The sequence below is a fragment of the Dysidea avara genome, chromosome 15, assembly GCF_963678975.1.
Source record: "Dysidea avara chromosome 15, odDysAvar1.4, whole genome shotgun sequence".
Classification (NCBI taxonomy): domain Eukaryota; kingdom Metazoa; phylum Porifera; class Demospongiae; order Dictyoceratida; family Dysideidae; genus Dysidea; species Dysidea avara.
Genome location: NC_089286.1, coordinates 11990814 through 12008089, shown reverse-complemented (window position 1 = coordinate 12008089; position 17276 = coordinate 11990814).

Sequence of the window (17276 nt, the reverse complement as noted above, 5' to 3'; positions counted from 1 at the left end):
TATGTGTAGAGGGCATGAAGAACATAAAACAAGGTTAGAGATTGCCAAAACAGCTGAGGTCACATTGTGCATATAAGCAGCAGTAATTATTTTCCTTAAATTAGAACACTGCTTACTGGTAACTACAGTATATCATATAAGCATATTATATGATACACACATAAATACAAGTATCCTAAGCATTGCATTCAATATCATCCCCTTATTTGAATTGCTGATAACAGACAGCACTACACAAACCACGTAACATAATTAAGGTACATGGGTTTGTGTACAACACTTACAAATAATACACTATGGCAAATTCTGATTGAATGGCTGGTAATTATTGGAGTTCCTGCATTACCTGATCAAGCCGCTACAAAAACTATAGATGATTTAATGATAGCCTTAGGTTTATTGGTTACTATGCATCTTGTATACCAACAGTTGGGATGATGTCTTCCTCTGTAGCTGAATCACACTTCTTACATTGAATATAAGCGGCCTTTCCTCCATCATCTGTAAAATTGAAGTGAAGAAGTTATTACAACATTATTATCATTAGCTTGTTTAATTCTGTCAAGGCAAGTGATATATAAAGTGGTAAATGATTTTTATTTCCACTTCCCTACATCCACTTAAGCTTGCTACAAATCACTTCACCAGCACAACTCCATAGCTCCTGCTTTTCATTCATGGGTTGTTATTTCATATGACTTGGCCATAATCCCAGGTATCAACATTTAGCATATCTGTGATTCTCAGTCACAATGCACCCTTAAACGTGTGTTTTCTTGTCTATATATTACAATTAATCCTCACCACTTGATACACATGGCGTTGTCATTGTTGTTGCTATGTATAGAAATATGAAAATGAAAACCTTGCAAACAAACTTGATTAAATCCTTACCATTGCTGTTTGTAAATGTTAGTGCAAGTTGTATTGAACAATTAACAGGAGTTACACATAGCTTCTCTTTGCTTTAATTTATAGGAGTGGAACAAAGCTGGCATCCTCGGTTACTAAGACCTTAATGAGGACACTAAAGGTATAACTACAAGTAACATGGTCAGTTGTATGTGATGATGCAATTCATGACTACAACCACTTGATGACGTAGATGGTAGTGTAGCTGACTCTACAACAGAGGTCCCCATCTTGTGCCCTAATAAAAGATCCTTAGCCTCCATTGGTTTTTTTTTTTGGTTTTTTTTTTTCAGGATGTTCATTCTTGATGTATTTGAGTTCAAGTTTACCTTCTACATATGTTTTGTTTTTTTAAACCGCTGCATTTCAAAGATGTTAGTTTGTTCTAGAATAGTTAGTGTATTCTTTAGGGAATCCATACGAAGTGGTGAATAGATGTGCCCCTGTTGTAATGTGTGCATTGCGTTGACTACAAAGGTAACGTTAACAGTACATATCAGATGAGGTGGTTTAACATACCATGTCATAATACACAACACAGTCCAGCCATTAATTACTCCCTCATCATACTTGTTAATGTGCAGTTTGGATAAAGCAAATGATTTAATTTCATGCATAAACTGCTCTGGAAAATTGTTCTTCAAAGCAATATATTTTAAAGTCGATCTGAATCACTGCTTTATTAACACCAGTAGAACAATCAGCACGGTGATTACAACATAGATATTTGGTTGTCGAGTGCATCTGACTAGTTGGCTTAGCTAGCTACTGTACTCCCCATATCCTAGCATGCAAATGTAAATAGATGGAATATACAAGTATATGAAACTTTTCATTCAAAGAATTACAGAGATGCAGGTGTTGAAGATATGACTTGACTGCTGCTGTCAACAGAAATGTGAGTTGCCAGGTTGCTAGCTAAAGCCAGCACGAGTCTACATACCTGTGTCTCAGCATCTTTTAACCTGTAAACGGGTACTGGTTCCTACTACATGTCTTGAAAACAGCACTCCTATGCCAACACAAACTAGCTCTGCGCCAATGCTGAGGCCAATTCCCAGCAGGCCAATCATTAGGGCTGCAAATCACACAGTGAAACAACTCACACTCTGAAGGCTTATAGTGTAAGCAACCAATTAACAGAATGTATTTTCCTGTCACATGTCCCTTCTATTACAAACATTCCTGCATGTTTCCAATGATTGGTCATGGCCTCATGCTGGAACCTCACAAAAACTGGTAAAGTATATCTAACATCATTGTATTTTGAAATGCTGTTGCCAGCAATTGTGAAAGTCTATAATATATATATATATATATGGTCATTGTTTATTTGCTCATCATCAATTTGTAAACCTAATTAGTGTTGAACTGATAATTAGTTGAATTATCAGTGACAGCTGATGTTAGCTAAATTTTACAAGTTTTGGTTACGAAGCAGAAATAATTTGCTGATTAACCAAAACCCACAATCATTCATCAATGACGGCAATGAACATTTGAAAGTAATAAAAGTGGTGAATACAGCAGAACATTTATATTTGCTGTAACTGTTTTTATAACTGTATAGGCTTGTTTTGTTTGGTAGAAGTATGCTATAGAGGTTATGTAATGTCGAAGATGATTGGTCTGTTCGCTCTGCTGAAATGTATCCAGGCGTGTATAATTATCTTTCCAGCTAGTGACATGGTGTTTGCATGCTTCAAGGATCTAGGAAACACATGAGAACTAATGATCAATGTCTTCATCTGAAGCTGTTAAATGTGATTTCCTGTGACGCATGATCGGTCTACTCCAACAGTATTTATATTTGGCATCCAATAAAGTATTGATCAAATTATTTCAGTACGTCGAATGCAATCAAGTGTGCTGTTTACGGCCTTCTTACCATAATCTGTTTAAAATGTTTTGATGAAACCATATTATTCCTTTTACATTGCATAATATCAATATTTTGCCTAGGTTTTTACTTACCACACTTAACAATCTACCATCTTCCTTCCCCATCAGCCTTAATAGCCTTATACAATGTTATGTGTATAACACTTAAGCCAATCTTTTATTTATTAGTAGTTTCCTATTTCACAAATGATGTAAGGCTCAATAATAGCCATGTACCAGCAGCAGTACAGCTGTATGTCTAGTTTAAGTCATGATGCAATCACGTTATAGCACAAACAGTCAATATATACCATACTCAGTCTGACAAAGCTTTGAGCTTTCTTGAACTTGCTATATATAAGGCCTTTTAAGATATCAGCTATTATTACGCTAATGGGTATGACCAACTGGATGGAATTATGAATGCCAATCTTTTAAGAGACAATCATAAAGCAATTCTCCCAGCAAGTCTGTATGTGCAAAGTGGTAGCAGGTTATAACATCTCTGGATAAAATCAGTAAGCATGTAGCCATGAATAATTTAATTACTATGTAGAGCTTGTGATCAATGGATGGTGTATGAAGATGATTGATCCCTGTGTATGTGCCCACGATATAGTTTCCCACCAATCTGTGGTGTAGTCATGGTGTGTGAAATGTTTGTATTACATGTGTATGTTGTGTTGTATGTGCACACTTACTGAAAAGACTGTACTGTGCTACATCCTGAGTAAATCAACAATTATCTGGTTTTAATGATCCATGTACCCTGTTAAATGTGTTCACAGTTTGGTTACTGGTCTATCCGTTGACTATTTTAAGACTGAAAGCCACTGAATAGGAGTAAAGTAGAAAGCATCCCACTAAAATACTGCAACTTCACTAACATGCTGCAACTCCATTTGCTGAACGTTGCTGAGAGTGACTAGTTGGGCAATAGCCTTAGCTTAATTCAAGTTGTCCTTCCAACTCCTGAAAATAACCTTCTGTTTATCTGTCGTTAAACTTGTGTGAATATCAATAACCACTATAGTTGTATGGTACTTACTTTATTCAGTCAATTTGCAGATCACTTAACACATGTACAGATACATTGGACAAATCAAGGGGACCAAGTTTGCCTGGTCTTTAGTTATGTTTGTAGCTAATGCACATTAATGCACATAAATCATTTGTACTCCAACTCTGGTGCTAGGGTTTCGTGACACCCCATGTCATCTGTCACTATCGTCTGTGTGTATGGTTTTAGTGTATGCCCCACAAGCCAAACTATTCCTTTTTGGCATGAAGTTTTCTGTACTAAGACCTTGCTTTCATGTTAAAAGAATAACTAGCTACTGCTGATTGTGACCCTTTCTTGATGTGTGTGTAGTTTTACTTTGCAATTCCATGTGGTTTATTGTCAGTAAATTAATAACCTGCAGGTCTTCAGTCTTGCGTACATTGTTGGTACCAAGTGTCATCCTATACCTTAGTAGTGCCCAGGCATAGGTGATTGCATTTACAGTTCACTTTTCAAGCAAAATGAGTAAAACAGCAAGAGAAAGTTAAACATAATTTCTGAGAATTCACAAATGCAATTTTTTGTCTTGCTCATGCAGAAACAATTATAATGCAATATATATTCATATATACTGGGTTTAGCTTTTTAAAAGTATTTGAATATAATTTTGCTTACTATTAATTGTATCAGAGGAGGGGTTTATATTGGTCAGGGATGCAGTTGGTCTTTATCAGTTTGACAACAACATATTCAAGTATTTGATGATGATGTGTTGAGCTTTTTCTCCAATGAGGGCATTACCTGGAAATTTACAATGGCTTTGGCCAAAAGACAGGTGAACTTAGAAAAGCAAGGATTGGGAAATAGCATTGGAACCACGCAAGCTGATGCTGCTCTTTCTCCATTTCGAAGAGAATTCAAGAATTCCAAATTATTGGAATTCCGCTCATGTAAATAGTGCCACAATAGGATATTAATTTGGCTTAAAGGAAAGGTGAGTAGAATTGTAAGACTCCTGATCACCTTTTATATAAAAGACTGGAAGGATAATAATATGCGCAATAATAAAACTTTAATTTAATGTTACAGTAAACTTGTTTATTCTTTATGTATGCAGCTCATCATGATATCTGGTTCAAATCGTTTGCTCACCGATAATCCTTCAAACATGGGATTGTCTCCATGTACTGGTGTGACATACATTAGGCATTGTCTCTCCTGTAGATTGGCTGTTTTCCTCTCCTTCATTAGAACTTTCTTGTTCATTGTACAAATCTGACGCTGAGAAGCAAATAAAAGTTTCTTCACTGTTCAGTGATGTTTCGTTCCACTCTTCATACACTCTTGATGATAGAGATGAATCATAGCTAACATTGTAAGTGCTTCTCCACTAACTGCACCTATCTCTACTAGAAGGCACTGTGATGGTTGATGTGTTCATTGTAATCAACAACACTGCACATTACAATTTCCCTCAATAAATGTTGCTCAGTACTTGTAGGGTAAGTGCTTTCTGTCATAAAAGTCAAATAAAATGCTAACATCAGAAGCAGTTGATCCATCAGGACTCAACATAACAGGTTGGTATTTGTAGTAATATTCTCTTTTTGCCTACAAGGTTGACCTTTCCATAACATTTAAGTTTTGAAAAGGATGCCAGCATACATTTCTGAACGTGCAAGTTTTATAATAATCATATTTCTCAATACATGCTTGCTAGAAATTATCCCTCAATGATGTGAAGTTATCTTGGTATTAACCCTTAAATTCTCTTGCGTATCTTATTGATGATGTGCATGCTATCCTACAACTTGAGCTAGAGCTTAGATATTTTCACTGTAAGCCCACCAATGGTAGCTAGATATGGCACAGTAATTACATGATCTTAGCTCAAATGTAATTGCAATTACATGTTCATTTATAAATACTTTTAAAAATGCATTAAATTTTTTTTACAGCTTGCCAAACTTCAATGATACGCCTTCAGGTAGAAATGAATTTCATAGAAATATGTTAAAGAGTACTCAAATTACACGCTAAAATGTGTATGCGTGTATAATAAGCAAAAGGTTGATACTTAGTCTCATCTCTCAGTTTTTTGTTTATTTTTAGACAGCATTTCCAACATAGTAAAAATTTCCTCTGGAATCCCAACTCTTACATTATCTATCTTCCTTCCTTGTCTTTCTCCTATCTGGTATTGTCTCCCTCACTGTTGAGTCCTATGACCTCTTCCACATGAAAAATTGTTTCCTCCAGTTACTTCAGTACTCTAACATCTACACAACCTTGAAAGCCACCTAATCATCAACTTGATTTCCATCAGCTTTGAATTGACCAGTTTTTAAAGCGAAGTAGCACAAGCTACATTTTACGAAATAATCAATGGACATTAATGTACCTACACACAGTGGCAGATGTAAGCAGGGGCTCTTGACACCCCCTCCAAAATTATTACTATACATGTCAATTGTGCTCTATATGTCATCCAGTGATGTTTTATCTTTCTATTTAATAAGTAAAACCCACTATATTTAAGTGTTGTATAAAAGTACAAAGCTAGTTGTGCAGATAGTGTAAAGTTTGGACAACCAATTTCTCATGTTTACTATTACAAGTAAAAGTCATCTGAATCAGGTGATTTCAGTCCGACCCATACATTGATAATTTGTTACTTACCAACTGGTGGTCCTGGTGTTCACCATCAGAGTCATTCACACACAGAGTGATTTTGAGGGTGACAACTAGCTCACCACAGTTAATGTAATAACACTGTCACTAACATAGTCCTGGGTATCAATTCTTGTAAAGGTCACTGAATTGTGTGACCTTGAGAGTTGATGTCTAGCTCCATACCTGTCTATGTGGACCAGTGTGATGAACCCTGGATCAAGCAACTAGAAATAGTACAAATGTTTGGGAGAATAAAGGACTACGATGTGCTTGAACAAGTCTGAATTAGAGTGTAGTGGTTCACAAATCAGTTCCACTGCACTTGTTTGTTAATGCATACCTAAAGTGATGGGACCCCTAGTTAATTATGTGTAGAGTTGATTTTTAATGTTTGTTACTAGTTTGCATCATCTTTGTTAAGTGATTAGTAAAAATCTGTGACAATATCATGTACTCCAAAACAACACTTCTTTACTTGGAAGAAAGCTCAAACCTCAGGTTAGCAACTACACTGAACATTGTGCACGAAAAGTTGATATAAAGATGCACTCTTTGATCACTCCTAACATTCATATGTATGTTGTTAGTGACTATATATTTACAAATCCAGTATTACTTGTTTCATGTAACACATGTAGCTGCATGGTTTTACTTCTTGTATCCACAGCACTCATAATAATATTAGTTGCTACTGTCACATTCATTATTTCAACAATCTTGATGAAGTTATAGTACAATGCCTCATATAGTTTGCAATAAATGGCATCATTTCATATCCTAGTACTTGAGGTTTTAGTGAAAAGTGTGTTTCTGTAATTGTGGATTGCAGTGGAAATTTTTGTCTGTTTTGCTTCATGGGAAGGGCTTGTGTTGTTACTCAGATATGAAATAAGTTCCATGTCCATGAGTACTTCATCTTCAGAAGTGATGTCTGATAGGTGGCTGAACAATGTCCTCTGTCTAGATCTTTATAGCACCACAGATCTCCCACTGCATTTCATTTTCTGTTACTAACAGCAATACTCATTGTAATGAGCATATCTGCCACCAGAGTTATTGAGTAAGTGGTATCAAGTGAATTGTCTCACAATATAATTTTTTGGTGTTATCTAGAGGATCTTGCTTGCATGTTAAAGAATAACTAGCTACTGCTAATTGCATGACCCTTTAAAACTTTCTTGATGTATGTGTAAATTAATAACCAGCAGGTCTTCAATCTTACGTACATTGTTGGTAAAGTTTTGGACGATCATAATTCTGATTTCTTATGTTTACTATTGCAAGTAACAGCCAGATGATAAATTTCAGCTCCATGTGTCAATAATTTGATCTTTACCAACTGTGTTATTGTGATCCTAGTGTTCACCATCAGAGTCATTCACACAGAGTGATTTTGAGGGTGACAACTAGCCCACCACAGTCAACATTCATATACTAACACTGTCATAGTCCTGGGTATCAACTCTTGTAAAGGTCACTGAATTGTGTGACCTTGAGAGGTGATGTCTAGCTAGCTATGTTGTTAAGTAGCAATACTATCATGTCTTCTATAACATGGATGCTTGTTGCTTGTTCAACACTTCTTTGCTATTATTCCCTCTATGCTAAATATTTTGTGCTCTCCTAGTTGACATTTTCTGTATTAGCAAAACTAAAACATAAAAATACTAGCCTGAACATAAATTATATATCAATTACTACATTGACAGAACAATGAAAAGTCTAGCAAATATTTGAACTATATAATACAATGTGCAAGAATTAGTGTGATTGATCACTTCATTCAAAGATCAGCACATTATGTTCATTGAACCATATTTAAATATTAATATGTTGGTGAGTGAATAACATAGAATCATTACATGGTTGGTAGATACAACAAGGTAATGTTTGTTTGAGTAGTGTTTAATAGTTGTTATACCTGTTCAAGTAGATACACCAGAAACAGAGCTCTATTTAAAATCCATTTTAATAGGAGTGGGAGAGTTCTCATTGCAGTCAATTTAGCTCTGACTATGTGAGATCTTAGACTAGGATTTTTTTTCTTCCATGTGAGAAATGGTACAGCTATTGTGCTTTCAAATAAGTCAATAACAAAGTATTGCAACAAATCATAGGTATAATCACAAATTACATAACTCTGATACTTCCGATACAAGTATTTGTACTGAAATTATCTGCCGATCCCAATACTAAGCATTGAAGCATGGACTAGTTGAAATTTTGCTATTGTGCTACATAGATAGCTATTAAAATATCACAGTTGTGCAGTTTGATTGATCTCAGTTCAATCAAGTTTCAAAATATTCATTGTATAAACAGCTAAACATGATAAACAGCTAAACATGATAAACACCATCGTGGATTTGTAGTTTTCTTGTAAGCTTATTGATTAGGTAATTGATTGCGTGGGCGGACAATTGTTACAGTCTAACAACTTTTCATGAAAAAGCAAGCCATGAACAACTGCACTGTCATTTAATTAAATTACCGAGGATTAACGTGCTCTACTATATTAGAATACACACTGGAAAGCGTAACAAAGGCTTTGTTTCACTACTTACTTTATTTGTTAGTGCTACTTTATTTCCTGCTGGAAACTTAGCTAGAGATGGTTTAATAAAAGTAGTGTCTTATGGTGGTATCTGAACCTTGCCTCTACTAGCTGCAGTCCAAGCTGCTATTCATTTACATACTTAAGGGATATGCCACCTTTCAACTCCAAGTGATAGGCTATTCCTGGTAGTGTATGAGGCCTGCACTGTTGTCTGTTCAATTGCCTTGATCCTGTCCATCCTCAAGCCTTTAGTGCCTGATTAATATCCCAAGTCTTCCTCCAGATCAACTGTTTTTTTGGGGGATGATATTGGCAGTGACACCATTTCTACCGCTTCCTTGACCGCTCCACTATCTTTAGCTAGCAGCATTGGTGGTACGATAGCTAAGTAGGGGGGCTAGCGGATTTGCAACTTGTGGCATCAGTAGTGTGATAGGTGGAAGCGGTGGCTGTAGAGGACGCAGTTGTAAGGAGGTACCGGCAGTGGAGTTGCAACTGGTAAGGGTATACTCAGCTATTCTTGTATCATTAGATCTTCACAACTAAGCTAAAATCATTTATATATATATATGTTTTTTGTAATCTAGCCTTTATAGCACTAAGAATTCAAATAATTGGTATTTAATTTTACAATATACTAATATTTATTACCTGACTACTACCTATACACTTATTACTAGCTAGCTACGTACTTAAAATCTCGATTTTCATGAGAAGGCCCTTGACAGTCTTCATAGTGAGCATTGCAAATAACAGCATCCTTCCGGGTTGCCACCTTGCACCACTTTGTGCTGGGTGTTATATAGAATTGCACATCACCATGTACATCTCTTCGTGCATATGCAAAAATCCAGCGCTTATAGCTTTGGCAACTTTGAAAGGGTCATCACTTTCAAATCCATCATGGGTCTTAATCAATAACCATAAATTCTCTTTGGTGAATTTTGCCGCATCTTTTCTTCCATGGCCGTCATATACTGCTAAAAATCCTAGGCCTTTTGACTTAGTTACTTCTGTGAAATCTTCCATATGCTTCCTTCTTCCAGGGTTACTTAATATCCCCAAAAACATAGTCAGTGACATGCCAGTCATGTTGACCGTCAAGCAATTAATATATGGCGCACATGTTGAAACAGTACATGCATTTCCTGGATATCATGCAGTCAAGCCACGGGAGTTCGTAAAAGACGGAATAAGGAATAGCGGAATAACGGAATAACTTGCATCACAACGAATGGGCATTTATATGGCTTATGCAATGTTAGGGTGATTGTACTGTTACAGCTGTGAACTCATCCCTCGTAGATATCCTTACAATGTAGGGTGATTGCGTGTACTGTTACAGCTGTGAACTACACTGCTTTGTCACTCATAGATGTCCTAGCGAAATGATTACTATACGCTCTTACCACTACTGTATGTAGCTAAGCTAGAATATACAGTAGTTAGCTATTAGTTTCGTTTTCGAGTCTTCATCCTTCCAGTGGAGGGATGAAACGAAACGACTGTCACGCCCCCTTTGCTCATGACGTTGGTACCATACTTAACATACAGTACCCGCTTACTGTGACGAAGTGCAAAATTACATTTGATTATAGCTCTTGCTAGCTACTACTGTATGTAAAGTATGGTACCAATGTCGCGAGCAAAAGGGGGTGTGACAGCCGTTTCGTTTCATCCCTCCACTGGAAGGATGAAGACTTAAAACGAAACCAATAGCTAACTACTGTATATTCTAGCTGTGCTAGCGCAATGATACTTAGCTACATACAGTAGTAGTAAGAGAGTATAGTAATCACTTCGCTAGGACGGCTACAGTATGAGCGACGAAGCAGTGTAGTTCACAACTGTAACAGTACACGCAATCACCCTACATTGTAAGGATATCTACGAGGGATGAGTTCACAGCTGTAACAGTACAATCACCCTAACATTGCATAAGCCATATAAATGCCCATTCGTTGTGATGCGAGTTATTCCGTTATTCCGCTATTCCTTATTCCGTCTTTTACAAACTCCCTCAAGCCACAGAATTAGTTATAGCCAGTTCAATGTACAGAATTATAAAGACTTGATCGTGACCTTATCAACACTAATAAGCACCAATCAACAGTCTTTCACCAGAAATATATATTAATTTGGTCTAAGCTAAGGTTGGCTCAGTGACTTTAGGGTATATTGGAAGCTGGATACTCTCTCCCTTTACGAACTCTTGCTATAGCTGATATTAACGGTGGGGTCTATTCTACGGAATGGAACGGAACGATGGACTAAACCACAGAACGAAGTGCTTTCTCAAATTGAAGCTTGCAACTTAGCATTGCTGAAACTTCCCTTACAAGTTATCAGTGGCACCTCCAGTGGGTGATTAAACATAAGATAAAAAGAATTAAAGGATCAATTATGGGTTCTTGTTGGTGGTCATTAGTAATGAAGTATTAATTTTGAGATGAGCTGTATCAGTGATGTTCATCCTTGGTTCATCTACGGATATATCAAGAAGGGCACTTTATGTGAACTGTTTTGCTTATTTTGACTTAGAAAACAGTCTAGTCATACATCCGTGTACAAATAAAGCAAGCAGGAAGACACTGGTTGCAGGAAAGAGCCAGCGAATTAAAACTTGAAGAATTTTGTGCAGTGTGTGAGGAAACATCACTGAAGTATATGCATGGAGTTCTGGTGCTGTGGACTAATGTCATATTCAATAGTGAGCTGATTTTTTTCTATTGCACAAATTCAAGGATCAAATAATAAATGACGCGACCACTACACAGTAGGATTTTATAGGAACAAACGTTGTCAAATTTGGCTTGACTATATAACTCACCCGTCTTTTTTACACTATCGCATGTAATTACAACATACAGAGGACACATGAATACCAAATGGTTTTCACAACAATAATGTAAGAATTATACAACTAACTGATGTAACTGTTATGAAAATCTTCAGTGGCCTGCCATGGTAGCAAGTCTCACACAACTGTATATTCATCCAAACACAATGGGAGATTTTTAGCATTTCAAGTCACCACATTATGCACAGACCAGTCAACAACGCTTCATAGTGCCCATCAGTAAACCTGAAGAGGAAAGTTATGAAAAATAAAAATGCACATAAGTACTGAAACCCCATTAATAGGACCAGCTCTGGGACCAAAAACTTTGGCCTCAATAACAAGATGGCCTTATTAATGAGATCACAAAGTACTGCTTAGCTATATTTGGAACCTACTATAGGTGCCCTTTGAAAGGTGTTAATTACAAATATGTACTAAAATAATTACTAAAAGCACAGCAGTATGAACTAAATATAAATGTGTACACTATTGTTCTTGATTATCTTCAGAAATTCTTGATCATCATGCTTATCAATATTATCATCCATATCATCTTCTGATATTTTAGACTTGTAGGTTATGTATTTGATAGAATCCCTACATTTTTGGTTAGCAGACTGTATGAACACCTTAGTGTGTGTCTAATGCTTCCTGTACTCCCTAGTTCCACTGTATTCCTTGTGGATCATTTCAAATATCTTATCAACTTTGGTTTTATCAAGCGCAGGCTTGCTACTTGTTTTGGACTTGACTAAAAGGTTTCTTGCAAGCTCATCTTTTGTAAAGAAATATCCAAAAGTTGCAGGCCATAGGCATTTGGTCCGTTTGCCTTGACTATTCTAACATTATTCAAAAGCTTTTCTTTTTCTTTTTGCTGCAAAAGTTTGTCCAATTTACATTCTATGGTGTTCATTATACTCATCAACATCTTCACTTGCCACAGAAATAAAATGAATAAAAAATTACAATCATGATCCTTCACACCCAATGACAGCATGGGGGTTTAGAAAACCCGGACCGGACCAGGTCAACTTCTTCAAGTAAGCCAATTCACACAATAGCTATAACATACAATTCACACAATAACTAAGGTTGGCTCAGTGACTTTAGGGTATATTGGAAGCTGGATACTCTGTCCCTTTATGAACTCTTGCTATAGCTGATATTAACGGTGGGGTCTATTCTATGGAATGGAACGGAACAATGGACTAAACCACAGAACGAAGCGCTTTCTCAAATTGAAGCTTGCAACTTACCATTGCTGAAACTTCCCTTACAAGTTATCAGTGGCACCTCCAGTGGGTGATTAAACATAAGATAAAAAGAATTAAAGGATCAATTATGGGTTTTTGTTGGTGGTCATTAGTAATGAAGTATTAATTGTGGGATGAGCTGTATCAGGGATGTTCATCCATGGTTCATCTACGGATATATCAAGAAGGGCACTGAAGAGGAAAGTTACGAAAAATAAAAATGCACATAAGTACTGAAACCCCATTAATAGGACCAGCTCTGGGACAAAAAAATTTGGCCTCAATAACAAGATGGCCTTATTAGTGAGATCACAAAGTACTGCTTAGCTATATTTGGAACCTACTATAGGTGTTAATTACAAATTATGTACTAAAATAATTACTAAAGCACAGCAGTATGAACTAAATATAAATGTGTACACTATTGTTCTTGATTATCTTCAGAAATTCTTGATCATCATGCTTATCAATATTATCATCTGTATCATCTTCTGATATTTTAGACTTGTCTTCTTTTTTAGACTTGTCGGTTATGTATTTGATAGCATTCCTACATTTTTGGTTAGCAGACCGTATGAACACCTTGGTGTTCTAATGCTTCCTGTACTCCCTAGTTCCACTGTATTCCTTGTGGATCATTTCAAATATCTTATCAACTTTGGTTTTATCAAGCGCAGGCTTGCTACTTGTTTTGGACTTGACTAAAAGGTTTCTTGCAAGCTCATCTTTTGTAAAGAAATATCCAAAAGTTGCAGGCCATAGGCATTTGGTCTGTTTGCCTTGACTATTCTAACATTATTCAAAAGCTTTTCTTTTTGCTGCAAAAGTTTGGGTTTGAGATTGTATAAAGAAACGAGGAGGTTATATATATACTTGCTTTGATGATAGTGGCTTGCCCTTTTGAAGTGCATGCAACCAATTTCCAGGATACATCTGAATGATGCATTCAAATCTATTTGTAAATATAGATACGTGGCATATGTATAACCTGGGGGTTTAGAAAACCCGGACCGGACCGGACCGGACCGGACCAGGTCAACTTCTTCAAGTAAGCCAATTCACACAATAGCTGTAACATACAATTCACGCAATAGCTAGCTATAACATACACTCTTCACCTTGTAGCCACTCTGCCAAGAACATAATCAGCTAGCTACGATGGCTCAGACTGCAACAGCGATCGCGCACGAAACTTCATCCACGATAAAACAACCTAACCAAGCTATTAAAATACTTTCTACTACATTACACTACACAATCGCTACAAAGCTACAAGCTCTTTCTGCTGTAGTCAACTGTTACACACACTAGTAACCGACTGAATTTATTAGAATCGTGATACACAAAGTGAAAGGAACTAAGATAACAGCAAACCTCTGAATTTATTTCGGTAGTGATGAATGAGTAATGGAGTATTTATAGCTACATGTCAAGGTAAGCTTTAAATAGAACAAAACCTTACTACTGAAATCTTCATTATAACTACCCTGCATGGGCACTAGCTTACCTTTCTTAGTTTAGCCAGTCATCCATGACCATTCCTTTACAAACGTTCGAAGGTTTGCTGTTATCTTAGTTCCTTTCACTTTGTATATGTGACCGGATTTCACATAACAAGGCTTCCACACACACAAAATCAAACTTACGATTTTACCAGAAATGGATTGCTGGTCTAATACGCTATCATATTTCACACTGTACTTCCTTCAGCACTGACAAGTCTGGTTTCTGTAGCAGCTTTCTTCCGACCCTGTCAAAGCCACGAGCGTGAGATTGGCACCATTAAATGGCCATGGCTTTGTGGTAATGGTGTGTAGTGAGCTGGGACTTCACAGAGAGCTCGCCAATAGTGTTCTCAGTCAATTTGGAGTAATTTGAGGGCCATGGAGGGCTATGGAGAGCCCAAACTTGGCCTCTGGATTCCAATCGTCTTCTTACTCCATTTTATACCCGTATATTAAGACCACCGTCCACCCCCACCCTCCCACCCTATTACTACCATCTGTGATATTATTACCCGCTCGAAAAAAGCTGCTCAAAGCAGGGCAAATTTTGGGTATCAGAAATGTGTACACCCACTCAGTGATAGCTAGTGAACAGATGAACAATTGGTGCAAATTTTGTTAGCACCGGGAAGTTATTACACAATGATTCCTTAAAATCGCCATATCTCCTAACAAAGCTTTGTGCGTCGAAGCCTTGTTTTGTCAAATTCAGTCACATATGACGATTCTAATAAATTCGGTCGGTCGCTAGTGCAAGGGGTGTCACTCCAATAGGCACTGTACTACGATCTGCGACCGCGGTCAAAGCTAAAGGTCAATGGACAAGGCCGATTTTTCATGAAGAACAACGGTCAAGCTGTTTTCCCAGCACGGTCAAAGCTTCGCTAGTTAGTAATGCACGAAAATATAGCGAAAATAAACGGAACCAGGTCTATGGTCTACTGTCCTTTTAAAATTCTTCGGCGTCCCTAAGACAAATTTTCGACGAAAGTCAACGGTCAAAATTGAAAATTGATCTTGACCGCGGTCGCAGATCGACATTGTATATTGGAGTGACACCCCCTTGTAGTGTGTGCAACAGTTGAGTACAGCAGAAAGAGCTTGTGGCTTTGTAGCGATTTCGTGCGCGATTGCTGTTGCAGTCTGAGCCATCGTAGCTAGCTAATTATGTTCTTGGCAGAGTGGCTACAAGGTGAAGAGTGTATGTTATAGCTAGCTATTGCGTGAATTGTATGTTAGCTACAGTGTGAATTGGCTTACTTGAAGAAGTTGACCTGGTCCGGTCCGGGTTTTCTAAACTCCCTGACAGCATTGACAACTGTTTATCATAGTCATTTTAATATCAATTAACACTCAAATCAGTTACAGTTATTGACAATTTATTATATGGTTTAATATTCAAGCAGAAATTAGATTTAACTTGTAGCCAGTGTTGTAAGTGAATCAGATGACCCACACAATCCAGGTCAGTTGGGTCACTTTTTGGTGGGTCAAGTGGGTCTCATCCGCAAATTAAATGATCTGGATGTGCTACTACTACTACTACTGCTATCAGAGCCACTTTGAACACTACTGGAAGAAGATAGAACCAAACACCAATAGTCCATTTGTTGCAGTTCTGAGGACTGGACAAATAGAATTGACCGAGGTGGACTAACTCATATAACAGATCAAGGCTTTCAATGCTTCTATGCTATAGAGTATTGCATCCGAAGGTACTTAAGACTAGACAAGGTTGATGAGATGGATAGTACATTTTGAGCAAGGCTGGAGGATGCAATAATGTCAGATGATGTCCAGTTTTCCTGGTGCTTGACAGGTGTAATGGAGCAATGCAGGAAGAGAATGTTTGCAACTCATCATTAAGAAGTGGATCACAATCAGAGGGTTTTCCTTTGCCAATTCTATTGTAGAGTTGTATAAACAAGAGAGCAAAAAGGCACTGGTGAATCCAAAGGACTTTGAAGCTCACTTTTTACTTAATCACTAACAATTACTATTGTATGTGTACCACAATTTTAATCTGACTTGAATATTTAAATGAGTAAAAAAATTCATTTATACAATCAATAAAATTAATTATTCAAACAGAATCACTGTCACTGTGAGTGTTATCTTCTACGACCACTTCGTCGTTTCTTCAAAGGCATTTGTAATTGGGCTTCCTCAAGATCATGGCTTCGTTTATTTGCCCCTCTGCAGTTGCCATTGCCCGTCATGATTTTCACATTTACGCTGTTAATAACTTGGCACAGAACATTGCCCACCTTTACTTCTTGAATCGGTCACTTGCACATTAATTACTCTCATTTTCTAACAGCTAAACACACAGAATAACTGTAAAATACTCGCAAAAAATTATGCATATAACTCACTATGATTCTGTGATATTGATCCAAGGACATTTCTGGATTGCTGTCCAAAGCGACGTAGACTAGCCAATCGCTTTGGAGCAGTTAATCGAGATCTCCTGGGCATGACCATATTCCTTAACAACAAGCTATTCTGTTAAAATAAATGCAGCGTACAAATCAAATTATTCCCAGATGATTATTCCTATACAAGACCCAATATAAGTATCAACAATATTATTAAGCACTATGCATACATGAGCAATCAAAACCATGGTTTTTAACCATGCTAAGTCACA